The following is a 19,584-nucleotide window of genomic DNA, read 5'->3' on the forward strand; positions in this document are numbered from 1 at the left end:
TGAACAAACAAGAGAGAGCCGAAGTAAACCACTTAACTTCACACCTTAAGGAACTAGAAAAAGAAGAACAAAGACAACCCAAAACCAGCCGAAGAAAGGAGATAATAAAAATCAGAGCAGAAATAAATGAAATAGAGAACAGAAAAACTATAGAAAAAATCAATAAAACAAGGAGCTGGTTCTTTGAAAAGATCAACAAAATTGACAAACCCTTGGCAAGACTCACCAAGGAAAAAAGGCACAGGACTCAAATAAATAAAATCCAAAATGAAACAGGAGAGATCACCACAGACATCATAGATATACAAAGAATTATTGTAGAATACTATGAAAACTTATATGCCACCAAATACAACAATCTAGAAGAAATGAATAAATTCCTAGAACAATACAACCTTCCTAGACTGAGTCATGAAGAAGCAGAAAGCCTAAACAGACCAATCAGCAGGGAGGAAATAGAAAAAACTATTAAAAACCTCCCCAAAAATAAAAGTCTAGGCCCAGACGGTTATACTAGTGAATTCTATCAAACATTCAAAGAAGACTTGGTTCCTATTCTACTCAAAGTCTTCCAAAAAATTGAAGAAGAAGCAATACTTCCAAACACATTTTATGAGGCCAACATAACCCTCATACCAAAACCTGGCAAGGATGGCACAAAGAAAGAAAACTACAGACCAATATCTCTAATGAATACAGATGCTAAAATACTAAACAAAATACTGGCAAACCGAATACAACAACATATTAAAAAAATAATACATCATGATCAAGTGGGATTCATCCCAGAATCTCAAGGATGGTTCAGCATATGCAAAACGGTTAACGTAATACACCATATCAACAAAACAAAGAACAAAAACCACATGATCTTATCAATAGATGCAGAAAAGGCTTTTGATAAAATACAACACAATTTTATGTTTAAGACTCTCAACAAAATGGGTATAGAAGGAAAATATCTCAACATGATAAAGGCCATATATGATAAACCATCAGCCAACATCATATTAAACGGCATAAAACTGAGGACTTTCTACCTTAAATCAGGAACAAGACAGGGTTGTCCACTCTCTCCACTCTTATTTAACGTGGTGCTAGAAGTTCTGGCCATAGCAATCAGACAAGACAAAGAAATAAAAGGCATCCATATCGGAAAAGAAGAAGTAAAGGTATCACTTTTTGCTGATGATATGATCCTATACATCGAAAACCCGAAGGACTCCACAAAAAGATTATTAGAAACAATAAACCAAAACAGTAAGGTTGCAGGATACAAAATTAACATACAAAAGTCCATAGCCTTTCTATATGCCAACAATGAAATATTAGAAAACGAACTCAAAAAAATAATCCCCTTCACGATTGCAACAAAAAAAATAAAATACCTAGGAATAAACATAACAAAGAATGTAAAGGACCTTTATAATGAAAATTACAAAGCATTGTTAAGGGAAATCGAAAAAGATACAATGAGATGGAAAAATATTCCTTGTTCTTGGATAGGAAGAATAAATATAATCAAAATGACCATATTACCCAAAGCAATATACAAATTTAATGCAATTCCCATCAAAATTCCTATGAGATTTTTTAAAGAAATGGAACAAAAAATCATCAGATTTATATGGAACTATAAAAAACCCAGAATAGCCAAAACAATCCTAAGGAAAAAGAATGAAGCTGGGGGCATTACAATACCTGACTTTAAACTATATTATAGGGCCACGATAATCAAAACAGCATAGTATTGGCAGAAAAATAGACACTCAGACCAATGGAACAGAATAGAAAGCCCAGAAATAAAACCACATATATATGGTCAAATAATCTTTGATAAAGGGGCTAACAACACACAATGGAGAAAAGAAAGCCTCTTCAACAAATGGTGTTGGGAAAACTGGAAAGCCACATGCAAAAGAATGAAACTCGACTACAGCCTGTCCCCGTGTACTAAAATTAATTCAAAATGGATCAAAGACCTAAATATAAGACCTGAAACAATAAAGTACATAGAAGAAGACATAGGTACTAAAATCATGGACCTGGGTTTTAAAGAACATTTTATGAACTTGACTCCAATGGCAAGAGAAGTGAAGGCAAAGATAAATGAATGGGACTACATCAGAATAAAAAGTTTTTGCTCAGCAAGAGAAACTGATATCAAAATAAACAGACAGCCAACTAAATGGGAAATGATATTTTCAAACAACAGCTCAGATAAGGGCCTAATATCCAAAATTTACAAAGAACTCATAAAACTCAACAACAAACAAACAATCCAATAAAAAAATGGGAAGAGGACATGAACAGACACTTCTCCCAGGAAGAGATACAAATGGCCAACAGATATATGAAAAGATGCTCAGATTCATTAGTTATTAGAGAAATGCAAATCAAAACTACAATGAGATACCACCTCACCCCTGTTAGATTAGCTATTATCAACAAGACGGGTAATAGCAAATGTTGGAGAGGCTGTGGAGAAAAAGGAACCCTCATTCACTGTTGGTGGGATTGTAAAGTAGTATAACCATTATGGAGGAAAGTATGGTGGTTCCTCAAAAAACTGCAAATAGAACTACCTTATGACCCAGCAATCCCTCTACTGGGTATATACCCCAAAACCTCAGAAACATTGATACGTGAAGACACATGTAGCCCCATGTTCATTGCAGCACTGTTCACAGTGGCCAAGACATGGAAACAACCAAAAAGCCCTTCAATAGAAGACTGGATAAAGAAGATGTGGCACATATACACTATGGAATACTACTCAGCCATAAGAAATGATGACATCAGATCATTTACAGCAAAATGGTGGGAACTTGATAACATTATACGGAGTGAAATAAGTAAATCAGAAAAAAACAAGAACTATATGATTCCATACATTGGTGGAACATAAAAACGAGACTAAGAGACATGGACAAGAGTGTGGTGGTTACCAAGGGTGGGGGAAGGGAGGACATGGGAGGGAGGGAGGGAGAGAGTTAGGGGGAGGGGGAGGGGCACAGAGAACTAGATAGAGGGTGGCGGAGGACAATCTGACTTTGGGTGAGGGGTATGCAACATAATTTAATGACAAAATAACCTAGACATGTTTTCTTTGAATATATGTACCCTGATTTATTAATGTCATCCCATTACCATTAATAAAAATTTATTTAAAAAAAAAAAAAAAAAAAAAGGACAATGCTCTAACCAATTGAGCTACCTGGCCAGGGACTTATTGAAACTTATTTTAGCCTGACCAGGTGGTGGCGCAGTGGATAGAGCATTGGACTGGGATGCAGAGGACCCAGGTTCGAGACCCTGAGGTTGTCAGCTTGAGCCCAAGGTCTCTGGCTCGAGCAAGGGGTTACTCGGTCTGCTGAAGGCCCACGGTCAAGGCACATATGAGAAAGCAATCAATGAACAACTAAGGTGTCACAACGAAAAACTGATGATTGATACTTCTCATCTCTCTTCGTTCCTGTCTGTCTGTCCCTATCTATCCCTCTCTCTGACTCTGTCTGTCTCTGTAAATAAAACAAAACAAAAAAATGAAAATAAAAACAAACAATAAAAAAAAACAAAAGAAACCTTATTTTAGTAGGCTTTCTCTTACAGTATTCCAAGAGAGGTTGGAGATTATACTACCTTGTTACTACTAGTTAGGAGTTAGAATTCTGGATTGCCACATGGTCTCTACTGATACTATGAGGAAAGGAGTCCTTGTTATCCCTATCTGGGGATGAAAGTCCTGGCTCCCTACTTGGCTTTCTTTGATGCCACTTGGCAGGGGTGTTGAGGTACCTGGTTACAGGGTGGAAGAGTAGAAGTCTTGGCTCCCTATTCAGCCTTTGCTGGCATGGATGTGTGCTGGGCCACAGTTTTTTCTGTGGAATTTAGCTGAAGTAAAGTGGTTGTTGTGTAAATTTTTTTTTCTTGTTTGACTGCCCTTTTCTTGGTCCTTTGGCTAAAGAAACAGGCTTTTGTTGGGACTTTTTTGTTGTTGTTGTTCAGTGAGAGGAGGGGAAGCAGAGACAGACTCCCACATGCACCCTGACCGGGATCCACCTGGCAATCCCTAGGGGGTGATGCTCTGCCCATCTGGGGAGGTTACTTCATTGCTCAGCAACCAAGCTCTTCTTAGCGCCTCAGGTGGAGGCCATGGAGCCATCCTCACTGCTTGGGGCCAACTCGCTTCAATTAAGCCATGAAGGTACTATTTTACCTTTTAAGCTTAATAAGTGTTTGTAGGGAAATACTTTGAGACTGTGCTAATATCCTCTTACTCTTCAACCTTTCATCCACTAGTGTTATTATCATACACTGATGACATTTGTCTGAATCAACTATTATGATGGTTTTTGAATGATAATTTTCCAATTCTATCATTCCTTTGTTATTTATTAATTCATGTTTATCCAAAAGAAAAGCTTTTCTTTTTCTACTATTCATTCACTCACTCATTCATTTATCTGTATATCTATTTATATCAGGTGGTAAATTCTTTTTTTTTAAGGTTTTACTTTTTATTTTTATTTTAGAGAGAGAATGGCAGAGGAAGGAGCAAAAGTTTAATTCTTTGAAAACACTTCTTTTTACTTAAAATTATTAGTATTTCTTGAGTTTACTGAGAGAGGAAAGGAGAGAAAGCGAGACAGAAATATAAATCTGTTCTTTTTGTTTTGTTTTGTATTTTTCTGAAGTGAGAAGCAGGGAGACAGAGAGACAGACTCCCGTAAGCACCCGACCGGGATCCACCTGGCATGCTCACTAGGGGGCGATACTCTGCCCATCTGGGGCGTTGCTCCATTGCAACCAGAGCCATTCTAGCACCTGAGACATAGGCCATGGAGCCATCCTCAGCGCTGGACCCACATTGCTCCAGTGGAGCCTTGGCTGTAGGAGGGGAAGAGAGAGATAGAGAGAAAGGAGAGGGGGAAAGATGGAGAAGCAGATGGGCGCTTCTCCTGTGTCCTAGCTGAGAATCGAACCTGAGACTTCCACATGCCGGGCCAATGCTCTCTACCACTGAGCCAACCGGCAGGGCCCATAAATCTGTTCTTGTATGTGCCCTGACTGGGGATTGAACTGACAACCTCTGTACTTTGGGATGATGTTCTAACCAACGAAGCTATCCAGCCAGGGTTAAAAAAAAAATTATGGGAGAGAAGGAGAGAGAGAGAGAAGAAAGAAACATCAATTTGTTGTTCCATTTATTTATGCCTTATTGGTTGTGTGCCCTGATGGGATCGAACCTGCAACCTTCTCATATGTGCCTTGACAGGAGGGGGTGAGCTCCAGTGGAGCCAGTGACCTTTGGGCTCAAGCCAGCGACCATGAAATCATGTCTATGATCCCACGTTCAAGCCAGCGAACCTGTGCTCAAGCCAGATGAGCCCACTCTCAAGTCAGTGACTTTGGGGTTTCAAACCCAGGACCTTAGTGTCCCAAGTTGATGCTCCATCCACTGTACCACCACTGGTCAGGCCTAATTTTATTCTTTGTACTTCTCTGAGATTCCCCTCACAATTGGCTGCTTTTCCTTCTGAAATGACTTGAATCTTTCGCTGATGGCCATTCTAAAACTGTCAAGAAATTCCATCTTCTACTTTTAACATGCCTCTCCTTGAGTTTGACTTTCACTGCACCTTAACTATTATGTGATAAAATTCATCTCATCATTTCAACTGGGGTAGTTCCTTCATCAAATATTTCCCAAGTGTTGCCTGACCTGTGGTGGCACAGTGGATGAAGCATTGACTTGGAATACTGAGGTTGCTGGTTCAAAACCTCGGACTTGCCAGGTCAAGGCACATATGAGAAGCAACTACTATGAGTTGATGCTTCCCACTCTTCCCTCCTCCCTTTTTCTCACTCCCTCTCTTTTCTCTCTAAAATCAATAAATAAAATCTTTTTTAAAAATTTCCCAAGTGTTGTTATTATTCACAGAGCACTTTCAGTTGAAGATGCATACACCCTAGATCGGTGTTTCCCAACGTGGGGCCCACGCCCCACAGGGAGGCAATTCGATAGTTAAGGGGGGCAATTTGAAAATGGACTCGACACGACTTTAACTCTTTCGCCCCGGGCCATTTAAATGCAATGCTAGATATTGGTGCCAAATTTAACAAAAATGCAATTCTTAAATAATTGCGGTAAATAATTATTAAGTATAATTTCGTTTGACGAGACCAAAATATCAACTGGGTGATTGGCGTCGTCAAGTAAACTTCGTCCTGTGTTCACCGCGGAGCATGCCATCTGCCGCGGGGAACCCCGGACATTTTAAAAACTCGCTAAACAATGCAGTTATTCTCACCTAATTGGCCCATCGCAACTTCTGTAGTGTTTCACATCATTCAGTTGGTGTTAATTTGAAATAAGTGTCAGTCAAAACTGTTGTAAAAGCTCGTTGATTTAATAAATATACGTATATATATTGTATAGATATAATTGGTAAGTATTTGATTTTATTTTTATCAATATTAAACTCTTTATTAAGTACTTCTTGCATTGGGGCTAGAAAGCACTAATATTTTATAAATATTATTGGGGCTATAATAGTGCATGCACGACAATTTTAATTTTAGAAGCATAACTTTCCAGAAAATTTTGTCAAGTGGAAAAAATATAGATACCTTTTGATTTGCGGTGGTAGTGTAGTAAATGTGTTATATACATTTAAATAAATATGAATTTTTAGTATACGTTTACTCTATGTCACATTGAATATATTTTAACACATATTTTAATATTAGTTTTTAATTGATCTTATTTTTATTTCTTATAGCCCATAGTAAAATGAGTGGTGCAAGCAAGAAAAAAACTCGTCAATATTCGGAGGAATATTTAAAATTTGGGTTCATACCCGCTGTTCACGATGAGCGGATTCCTTTTTGTCTTTTATGCCAGCAATGCTTGACCAACGAATCAATGAAACGAGGTCGTCTTGAGGTGCATTTGAAGGCAAAACATAGTGCTCATATTAATTCAGATTTGAGTTACTTTAAAACTTTAAAGAAAAATTTTGAAAAAAGAACAACATTAAGTCTCTATTTACTGCTCATACTTCAACTAGTAATCGTGTTCTTGAGGCTAGTTATCAAATTTCTTTATTCATCGCTAAAACTGGAGAAAATCACACTATAGGAGAGAATTTAATAAAACTGCCAATATCAGCATTTCTTAAAATGGTTCTTGAAAAAGATGACAAAGATGTAAAAGCTATGCCACTCAGTGACAATACTGTTAGCAGAAGAATAGACAAAATGAGTGAGGATATTGAAAAACAACTTATTGAAAAGCTGAAAACAAGAAAATTCTCCTTGCAAATGGATGAATCAACTTTGAGAGACAGTGAGGCAGTATTGATAACTTACGTAAGATATATTGATAAAGGACATTTTGCTGAAGAAATGTTGTTCTGTAAAAGATTAGAAAGCACCACTACCTCCAAAGATATATATAATAAGCTAAAAAACTACTTAGATGTCAATGATATACCAATGAAAAATATAACATCTTGTGCTGCAGATGGTACTCCCAATATGATGGGCAAGAAAAATGGCTGCTTAAAATTGATGAAAGATGCGAATCCAGAAATGATTCTTGTGCATTGTGTTATTCATAGGGAAAACTTGGTAGCTAAAAACATCTCGCCTGTTCTAAATGAAGTATTACATACAGTAATAAAGTGTGTTAATGCTATTAATGCTAGTGCCAAATGTGAGCGTCTTTTCAAGCTATTTTGTGAAGAACAAAATGAAGACCATGTGAGACTTTTACTTCATACTGAAGTAAGATGGCTATCTAAAGGAAACTGTTTAGCCCTGTCCGGTTGGCTCAGCGGTAGAGCGTCGGCCTAGCGTGCGGAGGACCCAGGTTCGATTCCCGGCCAGGGCACACAGGAGAAGCGCCCATTTGCTTCTCCACCCCTCCGCCACACTTTCCTCTCTGTCTCTCTCTTCCCCTCCTGCAGCCAAGGCTCCATTGGAGCAAGGATGGCCCTGGCGCTGGGGATGGCTCTGTGGCCTCTGCCTCAGGCGCTAGAGTGGCTCTGGTCGCAACATGGCGGCGCCCAGGATGGGCAGAGCATCGCCCCCTGGTGGGCAGAGCGTAGCCCCATGGTGGGCGTGCCGGGTGGATCCCGGTCGGGCGCATGCGGGAGTCTGTCTGACTGTCTCTCCCTGTTTCCAGCTTCAGAAAAATGAATAAATAAATAAATAAATAAATAAATAAATAAATAAAAGAAACTGAAAAGATTTATGGAACTGTTTGATACTCTTAGTGATTTTTTAAGCGACAAACCTGAAATAAGTATCTGTTAACAATAGATGGTAAAGCATTTGTGAGTTATTTAGCCGATATCTTTGAAAAACTAAATATATTAAATAAGCAACTTCAAGGAACAAATAAAACTCTTGTCGATGCAAAAGCAGATATTTGGTTTCATTACCAATATTGAGTTATGTCAGAAACATATTAACAACAAAAACTTTAAACAGTTTCATTGGCTCCAAAAATGTGAAGTAACTGATATCACTTTACTTGTTATTGTCAATCATTTGAATATTCTATCAGCTGACTTAAAAGAAAGATTTTCTGATTTAAAGCAAAGTGATTTCCCAACATGGATGATGCAGCCAATGTTAGTGGATTTGTCTGATATATCAACTATGCAGTATCAAGAAGAACTCGCAGAATTGCAAAATGATGAGTCAGTTAAAGCTTTATTTAATATCAAAGGAGCGATGGCATGGCTTTGTGAGGAAACAGAAATCAAATACCCAAATTCAACCAAATGTGCAAGAAAACTATTGCTACCGTTTCCATCTTCATTTTTAGCTGAATGTGGATTTAGTGCTGTAAATGATTTACTGGTAAAAAAAAGAAATCGGCTGGATATAACACAACGTGGAGACTTGAGACTAAAGCTAACCAAATTGGAACCTAATATAAAATCTCTGTGCAGCAAGCAGCAAGCGCAAGGATCACACTAAATTAAAATAATAAATTAATATAGAAAAATCTGTATTAAAATTATTTGGAATTTAAATTTCTGTTTTTCATTATATGTTTTGAAATTTTACTTACTGTGTTTTGTTAACAATTTCATAGTGATTTCTTCCTAGAACCTATCATTTATGTTTATTAAGTAAACAAATCAAATTTTTAATGTTAAAAATTATGTATGTTACATAGGGGGGGACATAAAAGTTTTAGAAAGGTTAAGGTGGGGCATGGCACAAAAAAGGTTGGGAAACACTGCCCTAGATGGAAGATGGAATATACCCTAGAGAAACTTCCGCAAGTGCATAAGAAAGATGTACGTCATAAAAGATAAGACAACTCTTACAATTTGTTTATTAATAAATAATACAAAATAGCCTGACCAGGCGGTGGCGCAGTGGATAGATTGTTGGACTGGGATGCAGAGGACCCTGGTTCAAGACCCCGAGGTCGCCAGCTTGAGTGCAGGCTCATCTGGTTTGAGGAAAAGCCCACCAGCTTGAACCCAAGGTCGCTGGCTCCAGCAAGGGGTTACTTGGTCTGCTGAAGGCCCGCGGTCAAGGCACATATGAGAAAGCAATCAATGAACAACTAAGGTGTTGCAACGCGCAATGAAAAACTAATGATTGACTGACCTGTGGTGGCGCAGTGGATAAAGCGTCGACCTGGAAATGCTGAGGTCGCCGGTTTGAAACCCTGGGCTTGCCTGGTCAAGGCACATATGGGAGTTGATGCTTCCAGCTCCTCCCCACCTTCTCTCTCTCTGTCTCTCCTCTCTCTCTCCCTCTCTGTCTCTCTCTTCCTTTCCCTCTCCTCTCTAAAATGAATAAAAAAAACAACAAAAAACTAATAATTGATGCTTCTCATCTCTCTCCGTTCCTGTCTGTCTGTCCTTGTCTATCCCTCTCTCTGACTCACTCTCTGTCTCTGTAAAAAATAAATAAATAAAAATTAAAATATTTTAAAAAATACAAAATAATATCTGAGACTGTAAAATAATTAGGAATAAATCTAACAAAAGTGGTCCAAGGTTTCTATAGAAAAAACTATAAAATGTTGTTAAGTAGTAGTAAAATGGATCTAGATAGGAAGATTTAATATCATGGAATGTCAGCTCCCTTCTAATTGATCTATGATTTCAATGAGAAAAATAAAAATACCAACCATATTTTTCATCAAAATTTAGATAATACTAAAACTTAAATGGAATAGTAAAGCACCAAAAATAGGCGAATACTTCTGAAGAAGAAGGGAAAGGGACTTGCCTACCAGGTATCAGAACTAATATTGAAATTGTGGTAATTAAGTCAATGTGGCATTGGCACAGGGAAAGACAAACCAACCACTGGAATAGAAGAGAGTCCAGAAACAGACCATTGCAGTGTGAAACTTTAGTAAACAACAGATTGCGTGTTGGAACAGTGGGAAGGAGGGACCAGCTGTTCACTAAATGGCTTTGGAAAAAATAGATATCTATATAGGTAAAGATATAATTGGATTCTTATCTTACAACATATTTTTAAAATGCAATTGGATTAAATATTTAAATGTTACAAAATTGAAACTCTTAGTAGAAAATATTGGTGGATTTAAAATTTTTTAAATTCATTTTAGACAGGAAAGGACAAAGAGAGAGACATTATTTGTTCCACCATCTATGCATTCATTGGTTGATTCTTGTATGTGCTCTGACCAGGATCGAACCCAAAACTTGCTGTATTAGGACAACACTAACCAAATGAGCTACCCAGGTAGGGCTGGTCGATTTTATAAACTTGATATAGAGAAAAGTATCTTAAGCAAAATATAAAAGACATTTAATATAGAAGAAAAGATTAATAACTTTGACTATTAGTGTTTCCTTTACATTTAAGAAGACACTAAAGGCCTGACCTGTGGTGGTGCAGTGGATAAAGCATCGACCTGGAAATGCTGAGGTCGCCGGTTCGAAACCCTGGGCTTGCCTGGTCAAGGCACATATGGGAGTTGATGCTTCCAGATCCTCCCCACCTTCTCTCTCTGTCTCTCTCTCTCTCTAAAATGAATAAAAAAATAAAAATAAAATAAAAAGACACTAAAGTGAATAGATCACTAGCAAACTGGGGGAAGATATTTACAACAGACAGAAGTAGCAAAGATTTGTATCAAGAATAAATTAAGAACACCTACAAATCAACTTGAAAACACACACATCAACACACACACAAAAATAACAATACAAACACAGGCAAAAGGCATAAACAAGAATTTCACAGGAGCAACAGAAATGGTCAATAAATATTTGAAGAGGTGTTCAACATTATAAGTGATCAATACAAAATTTTGGAGAGCAATTAACCCATAGGATCTATTTTTTATTGCTGATGAGAGTGTAAATTTGCACCACTACTTTGGAATATGGTTTCCAAATATTGTTAATTATTTCCTATACTTGAACACTCACATATCCATGATTCTATAAGCCTACTATTATGTGTACAATAAGAAAAACTTTTGGACATACACGAAAATGTCGATACAAGACTGTTCAAACCAACACTAGTCATGACAGCAAAAACCTGGAAAATATTCCAAATATCCACCATTGGGAGAGTGGATAAATAAACTGTAGCATAAACAAAATAAAATTATACAATATTAAAAATTAGTGAAATAATCTATAGATACAGAAATATTAGTGATTACTTGAGGTAGAGGGGGGTTGGGAATGAGGAGTGAAGCTAATGGATTTGGGTGTTTTTGGAATGATGAAAATGTTCTAAAATTAGATTATAGTGATGTCTGCATAGCTCTGAAGTTACTAAGAACCACTCCTGCCCCCCCTCCGCCTTTTTTTTTTTGACAGAGACAGAGAGGAACAGAGAGGAACAGATAGGGGCAGACAGGCAGGAAGGGAGAGAGATGAGAAGCATCAATTCTTCATTGTGCACCTTAGTTGTTCACTGATTGCTTTCTCATATGTGCCTTGACTGGGGGGCTACAGCTGAGCGAGTGACTGCTTGCTCAACCAATGGCCTTGGGCTCAAGCTAGTGACCATGGGGTCAGGTCTATGACCCCACGCTCAAGCCAGCAAACCTGTGCTCAACCCAGATGAACCCGCGCTCAAGCTAGCGACTTCAGGGTTTCGAACTTAGGTCCTCTGCTTCCCAGTCTGACGCTCTATCCACCGTGCCACTGCCTGGTCAGGCTGAACCTCTTGAATAGGTGAATTTTTCTGGTATGTGAGTTATATCCCAATATATCTGCTTTTAAAAGTACAAACTCCATACTTACCTGGCAGAGGAGATACCATGATCATGAAGGTGGTTTTCCCAGGATAAGGCTTATCCATTGCATTGCACTTGGATGTGCTGACCTCTTTGATTTCCCCATAAGTGGAAAACTAGACTATATACCGTAATTCTGGTATGCAGAAAAATAAGTTAAAGTACAAACTGCAGGAATACCTAACAGTTGTGATAAATTTCATCAATAGTAAATATATAGAAAAGTTAAGTCCCAAAATGTTACATATAACAAGGTACATTTTAAACTATATTTTGACATAATTTCAGACTTAGAGAAAAGTTTCAAGAATATCCCTGGTCAGGGCATACATGTGAAGTGACCGTCTGCTTCTCTTCCCCTCCCTCTCCCTTTCTCTCTTTCTTCCCCTCTTGCAGTCAGTGGCTCAACTGGTCCAAGATCAGCCTCAGGTATTGAGGATAGTTCGGTTTATTCAAGCTTTTTCCCCAGATGGGGGTTGCAAGGTGGATCCGATCCCAGTTGGGGCAAATGCAGGAGTCTGTCTCTCTATCCACACTCTTCTCACTTAAAAAACATCTAAAATTAAAAATATATACTTTTTATAAATATACATAGATCCAATGGAAAGCAAGAGAATGATGAAGATGTGATTCAGGATGATGGTTATGTCAGGAGGCAGAGGGTAGAGTTTTGGGTTGAGATATGGTTAAACACAATTGGTTGTCCCGGGCCTAGATTTTGTTTTTCATTATGAGTTTCTATGTGTTTATTACAATAATAAAAGAAAGCTTAATAAAAAAGAGCCACTGACAGACCTCTGATATGTCATGAACTAAAGATTGTGATTAATCCAATTTTATGAACCTGAAGCTATCCCACCAAATTTAAAAATAATAAAAATATAAAATAAATAAATTAAAGTTTTACATATTAACATGGATAAATATCAAAATTATAATGACTGAAAAGAGCAAGTGAAGATATAGATATGTATAGTGTTAGTTTTATGAATACACACACACACACACACACACACACACACAAAACATGGAAGGGTATTGCTAATAATAAATTCAGGATAGTGGTTACCTCTGGGAGTGGGGAGAAAGGGGCCATGGGATACAAAAAGACTATATAGACAGTGTCAACTATGCTTGTATTGTTTTATTAGTAAACAAATATGCCAAAATATTAAGATTTGACAGATCTGGTGGTGGATATTCAAATGTTTATTTTATTTTTCTCTATACTTTGTGCTGGTATATACTTCACAATTTAAAAATGAAACAAAGGAGTGATAGTATCGAAGATTACAGATAGGTATCCAAGTAAGTATAGCAAATAGAAGTGATGAAAGCAAATGTTTGGTGTAAGTGTAAGAATACAGAATTTGGCATCTTAAGACCTGTGTTGAATCTCTGCTTTATCACTTTATGTCTGAGCTCAAACATATTTCTTAGTTATTACTTAATGATGTTAAGCTTCAGTTCTCTCTTTGTAAAATGCAAATAAAGGGCTTTTATACAGGTTAAATGGGTATTTCTCCTAGAGCTTTGCCCAGCAAATTATAGTTAGCTGCTATTATGTTTGTGCTTTCATAACAGTATTTACTAACTCATACTAGTTAGAAGAAAAACCATCTCAATGATAGTGACAAATTCAAATAAACAAAAACTATCTTTTTTTAATTGTAGGAATTGCAAACTGAAGTCTCTGCAGAAGCTGGGCATTATGGAGACAGTGTGAGTGGATTGGGTTTAAGTAGTACTGTTACCATAGTAATTGGGACTCAGGTGAGTGAGAGAGCACATGCTATGTCCAAAGGAAGAAGCAACTATTCACTATTCACTTTCATTCAGTGGTTGGACTGACATTGTTAGATCTTTTTAGTAAAAAAACAACAAAAAAAAACAACTTTTAAAAATAAAAAAAATAAAAACACACACCTTGAGGGCAGTTATAGCCAAAGACCAATAGTTTCTGGCCCTTGTTTCAACAGTTAAAATATGTCTGCTGCAGATTCCAAGCAGAATGCATTTGCTCTTCACCTGCTTGTTTTCTTAGAATCCCAGATGGCAGTCAGGATTGTGGGAACTATCCGCTTTGGAGTTGGTGGTTGGTGGGTGCAGCTTCATGATTATTGTTGTTCAAATTGTCATCTCTGTTATATCTGAAGAAAGCTTGAATTTATACTTCTAGCTCCTCATAAGTGAAGTCCCCTTGTTTTTCCTGTGATTTCAAGTTAGGTAAGGACTTTGAGAAGAGTGTGTTTTAAAATATTTTTCTACCATTATGTAGTTCCTGTCATTCCATAATTTGTCAAGGCCAGAATCTATGAACAGTGTCCAAAGAGCAAGAGTGTCTTAGAAAACTAGGAGAACATCTTGATTCAAGAAAATACAGTATTTCAAGAATATATGAATACATTTGGTAAGTGAAATGGAATAAAATTTTTAAAAACTTTTTATTTTGAATTAATTTTAGATTTACAGAAAAGATGTAAAGCCTGACCAGGTGGTGGCGCAGTGGATAGAGTGTTGGACTGGGATGCAGAGGACCCAGGTTCAAGACCCTGAGGTCGCCAGCTTGAGTGCGTGCTCATCTGGTTTAAGCAAAGCTCATCAGCTTGGACCCAAGGTCGCTGGCTCGAGCAAGGGGTTACTTGGTCTGCTGAAGACCTGCAGTCAAGGCACATATGAGAAAGCAATCAATGAACAATTAAGGTGTTGCAACGTGCAATGAAAAAAACTAATGATTGATGCTTCTCATCTCTCTCTGTTCCTGTCTGTCTGTCCCTATCTATCCCTCTTTCTGACTCTCTCTCTGTCTCTGTAAAAAAACAAAAAAAAACAAAACACAAAGATGTAAAAAGATTTCCTGTATATTTTTACCCAGTTTCTTCAATGTGAACATCTCACATAACCTTAGTACAATGATCAAAACAAGGAAATTAATATTGGTGCAATATTATGAACTAGAGACCTTATACAAATGTCACCAGCCTTTCCACCCATGTTCCTTTTCTGTTCTAGGGCTCTTTCCAGGACTCTACACTGCATTTACTTATTATTTCTCCTTAGTCTCCAGCAATCTGTAGGAGCTGCAGTGGTGGGGTTCAAATAATTTAACCACTGCTTCTCTGCCCCAATAACCTTTTTATTTATAAAAAAATGATATACCAAAAGGTACTTTATTATTTCATGCATTTAATACTTAAATAAGAACAACAAAAGAGTTACACAAAACTAGATTATGTTACAAGAAAGAGTTTTAAAATATTAATGGAAAAATACTAAATAACACCTGACAAAAAATACTAAATAACACCTGACAAAAAATAATAAAACTGTTATTTAAGATATACTTCCATATTGCTTCTTGATTGGCGTCCTCACTTGCAATTTTTTCACCTATGGACAAATGAACAGGTGCTTAGAATATGCTGTTGGGCAGATGAACATTAAAAAAGAGTAAGGAATGTAAATTTGTGATTTTCACATTGGGTGGCTGTCCAGGCTCCCACCTTAGAGAGAACCGTGATTATAAGTGCCATTTTAACAACCAGTTTGCCAAACTCAAGAAATTAGGTATCGCCCTGGCCGGTTGGCTCAGTGGTAGAGCGTCGGCGTGGCATGCAGAAGTCCCGGGTTCGATTCCCGGCCAGGGCACACAGGAGAAGCGCCCATCTGCTTCTCCACCCCTCCCCCTCTCCTTCCTCTCTGTCTCTCTCTTCCCCTCCCGCAGCCAAGGCTCCATTGGAGCAAAGATGGCCCGGGCGCTGGGGATGGCTCCTTGGTCTCTGCCCCAGGCGCTAGAGTGGCTCTGGTCGCGACAGAGTGACACCCTGGAGGGGCAGAGCATCGCCCCCTGGTGGGCAGAGCGTCGCCCCCTGGTGGGCGTGCCGGGTGGATCCCGGTTGGGCGCATGTGGGAGTCTGTCTGACTGTCTATCCCCGTTTCTAGCTTCAGAAAAATACAAAAAAAAAAAAAAAAAAGAAATTAGGTATCAGTTCTGCCGAGTGTGAAATGGCTGAATCCCACCACTGAAGAGCTACCACATCTTTCCAGGTCTTTCATTACCTTGACAGTTTTGAAAAGTATTGATTATTTTTTGGAAAGTCCCCCAATTTCAGATTGTGTAATTTTTTTTCATGATTGAATAGAGGTTATATATTTTTAATTTTATTGATTTTAGAGAAAGAGAAATGGAGGGTAAGAGAGGAAGGGAAACATCAATTTGTTGTTTCACTTATTTATGCATTCATTAGTTGATTCTTGCATGTGTCATGACCAGGGATCAAAACCACAACCTTCATGTATCAGGACAATGCTCTAATAACATAGCTAAACAGCCAGGGCCTGAGGTTATGTATTTTTAACAATAATACCACAGAAACAATATTGTGTTCTTCTCAATGCAAAATATCAAGGTACTCATGATGTAAATATGTCTTGCTACTGATGATGTTTACCTTGATCACTTGGTTGAGGTGGTTTCTTGTTTCACCATTATAATGTTACTATCTTTCCCTTTGTGCTAAAATATATCATGGACGAGACACTGACTCTGTAAATTCTGGTTTTCTGCAACAGTTATTACTGTGGTGTTTGCCTAATGGTGACTTTTTTTGTTATCTTCTTTTCCTTGTCCTTCTACATTTATTAATTGAAATTCTCTAAAAAGAGTTGCCCCTTCTCCCCCATTCATTTAAATAACCAATTATTTATATCAATATGGGTACATGAATATTAAAAATAAATGTCCATGGGTTTATGGGTCATAATACAATACTATCATTATTTATTCTGTAGCTTTGGCCATTAGGAGCTCTTTCAGGTTGATGCCTGTGTTCTTGTGACATCCTTTTTATTTTTGTGACATCCTTTTTTGAGCATTATTTTCTGGCACAACACAATAGTTTAGGCTCATCTTTGTTTCTTTTTATTTTACATTTCAATTTTTTTATTTAAAAGGCATGAGAGGCACTGGCCGGTTGGCTCAGTGGTAGAGCCTCAGCCGGCATGTGGAAGTCCCGGGTTCGATTCCTGGCCAGGGCACACAGAAGTGCCCATCTGCTTCTCCACCCTTTCTCCTCTCCTTTCTCTCTGTTTCTCTCTTCCCCTCCTGCAGCTAAGGCTTCATTGGAGCAAAGTTGGCCTGGGCACTGAGGATGGCTCCATGGCCTCCGCCTCAGACGCTAGAATGGCTCCAGTCGCATTGGAGCAATGACCCAGATAGGCAGAGCATCGCCCCCTAGTGGGCATTCTGGGTGGATTCCAGTCGGGCGTCTGTGGGAGTGTTTGTCTGCCTCTCTGCTTCTCACTTCAGAAAAATACAAAATAATAATAATAATAATAATAATAATAATAAATAAAAGGCATGAGTTGTGGCCTGATGTGTGGTGGCACAGTGGATAAAGTGTCGACCTGGAATGCTGAGGTCATTGGTTCAAAACCCCAGGCTTGCCAGGTCAAGGCATATACAAGAAGCAAGTACTAGTTGATGCTTCCTGCTCCACCCCCACCCCTTTTTGTCTCTGTCTCTCCACTCTCTCAAAACAATAGATAAAATCTTTTTTTTTTTTTTTTTTTTTTTAGCGAGAGAGGGGGGGAGGAAAGGAGGGAGGGAGGAACAGAGAGGGACAGACCAACAGGAAGGGAGAGAGATGAGAAGCATCAACTCATACTTGTGGCACCTTAGTTGTTCATTGATGGCTCTCTCATATGTGCTTTGATGGAGTGGGGGTGGGAGGCTGTAAGCTCCAGCCAAGCCAGTGACCCTTGCTCAAGCTGGCAACCTTGGACTCAAGCCAGCAACCATAGGGTCATGGCTATGACCCATGATCAAGCTGGTGACTCCACACTCAAGCTGATGAGCCTGTGCTCAAGCCAGTGACCTCAGGCTTTGGATCCTGGGTTCCCAGGGTCCCAAGCTGACACTCCATCTACTGTTCTACCACCTGGTCAGGCAATAAATAAAATTAAAAAAAAAAAAAAAAGGAGCAAGTTGTGTACAGGCAGTTAAATGCTCTATAGACAAGGGAATAAACTGTGTTAGAACTTATTCACCATCTTCTTCATTGTCATTTACTTTATCATCTTCCTCCTCTTCATTTTCATTGTCTTCTTCTTTTTCTTGCTTTTTTCAGCCTTAACTTTTTTTTTTTTTCTGCACTAGGCTTTCCTTTAACTCAGTATGCAGCAATATCCTTTTCATATTTTTCCTTCAGCTTAGCAGCCATTTTCATAAGGCTGTTTGTCACCTGTAGCAGTGGTACTCCACATATCTCCCAGCTTCTTTGCAACATCACCAATGGATAGGCAAAGAGGCTCCCCTTTGATTTTTGGGCAATACGCAGAAGAAAACAAGAAAAAGGCCAAAGGAGGCCTCTTGGAACATTGGGATTCATGAACTTTCTTGTTTCCCCCTTAGGAGGGACATAGCTTTCATTTCTCTTTCATAATGGGCTTTGTCTGCCCTTGCCATGTCTTCAACATTTCCTTTCTCTCTCTCTTTTTCCCTTTAAGTGAGAAGCAGGGAGGCAGAGAGACAGACTCCCTCACGTGCCCCAACTGAGATCCACCCCAGACTGGGCGATGCTCTGCACATCTGAGCTGTTGCCCCGTTGCTTGGCAACTGAGCTATTTCAGTACTTGAGGTGAGGCTGTGGAGCCATCCTCAGTGCCCAAGGCCAACTTGCTCCAACAGAGCCATGGCTACAGTAGGGGAAGAAAGAGATAGAGAGAAGGGAGAGGGGGAGGGATGGAGAAGCAGATGGTCACTTCTCCTGTGTGCCCTGAATGGGAATCAAACCTGGGACATCCACATGCTGGGCCAACTCTCTACCATTGATCCAAGTGACCAGAGCCAAAATTTCCTTTTTTTGTAAGCAGACATGGTCTTTCAGTTCTTGGAACACTTTTTAGAAAACTCTGAGAAATTAACTGAAGCATCCATGTGTTGCTTCTTGTGCTCTTCCCAGCAAATTTGCACAAAGGAAGCATATGATGACATTTTTGCCTCTTGGCTTCTTAGGATCTCCTTTACCCATATTTAATGACTTGCCCTCAGTGAGCATAGAGTTTCCCAGTGCCTGTCCAGCTCGCACTTGCCCTGGTACTGTCTCTGTGGAGTTCAGTGTACTGTAGTGTTGTAAGACTAGGCTCATACTGTATTTTCCTTGCCTCAGCTCAGGAATCAATTATTTCTCGAAGGTTCTTCTGTTCTTTTTATTGGAGAATGGTGTTTAGAAATAAATATCTGGGCCCTGGCTGGTTGGCTGAATTAATAAATGGCATAGGCTATGCAGATTAAATATGATAGAATAATGTGT

The 19,584-nt window shown here is 38.7% G+C and overlaps 2 pseudogenes; one reads left to right on the forward strand and one right to left on the reverse strand.

Annotated features, from left to right (window-relative positions):
* The first annotated feature begins 12,270 nt into the window (after window positions 1-12,270).
* On the forward strand, window positions 12,271-12,401 carry LOC136377691 (U1 spliceosomal RNA; annotated as a pseudogene).
* A 5,910-nt stretch (window positions 12,402-18,311) lies between these two features.
* LOC136376610 (high mobility group protein B1-like) lies at window positions 18,312-19,302 on the reverse strand (annotated as a pseudogene).
* Window positions 19,303-19,584: the final 282 nt, after the last annotated feature.

The sequence above is a fragment of the Saccopteryx leptura genome, chromosome 6 (genome assembly GCF_036850995.1).
Source record: "Saccopteryx leptura isolate mSacLep1 chromosome 6, mSacLep1_pri_phased_curated, whole genome shotgun sequence".
Taxonomy (NCBI): domain Eukaryota; kingdom Metazoa; phylum Chordata; class Mammalia; order Chiroptera; family Emballonuridae; genus Saccopteryx; species Saccopteryx leptura.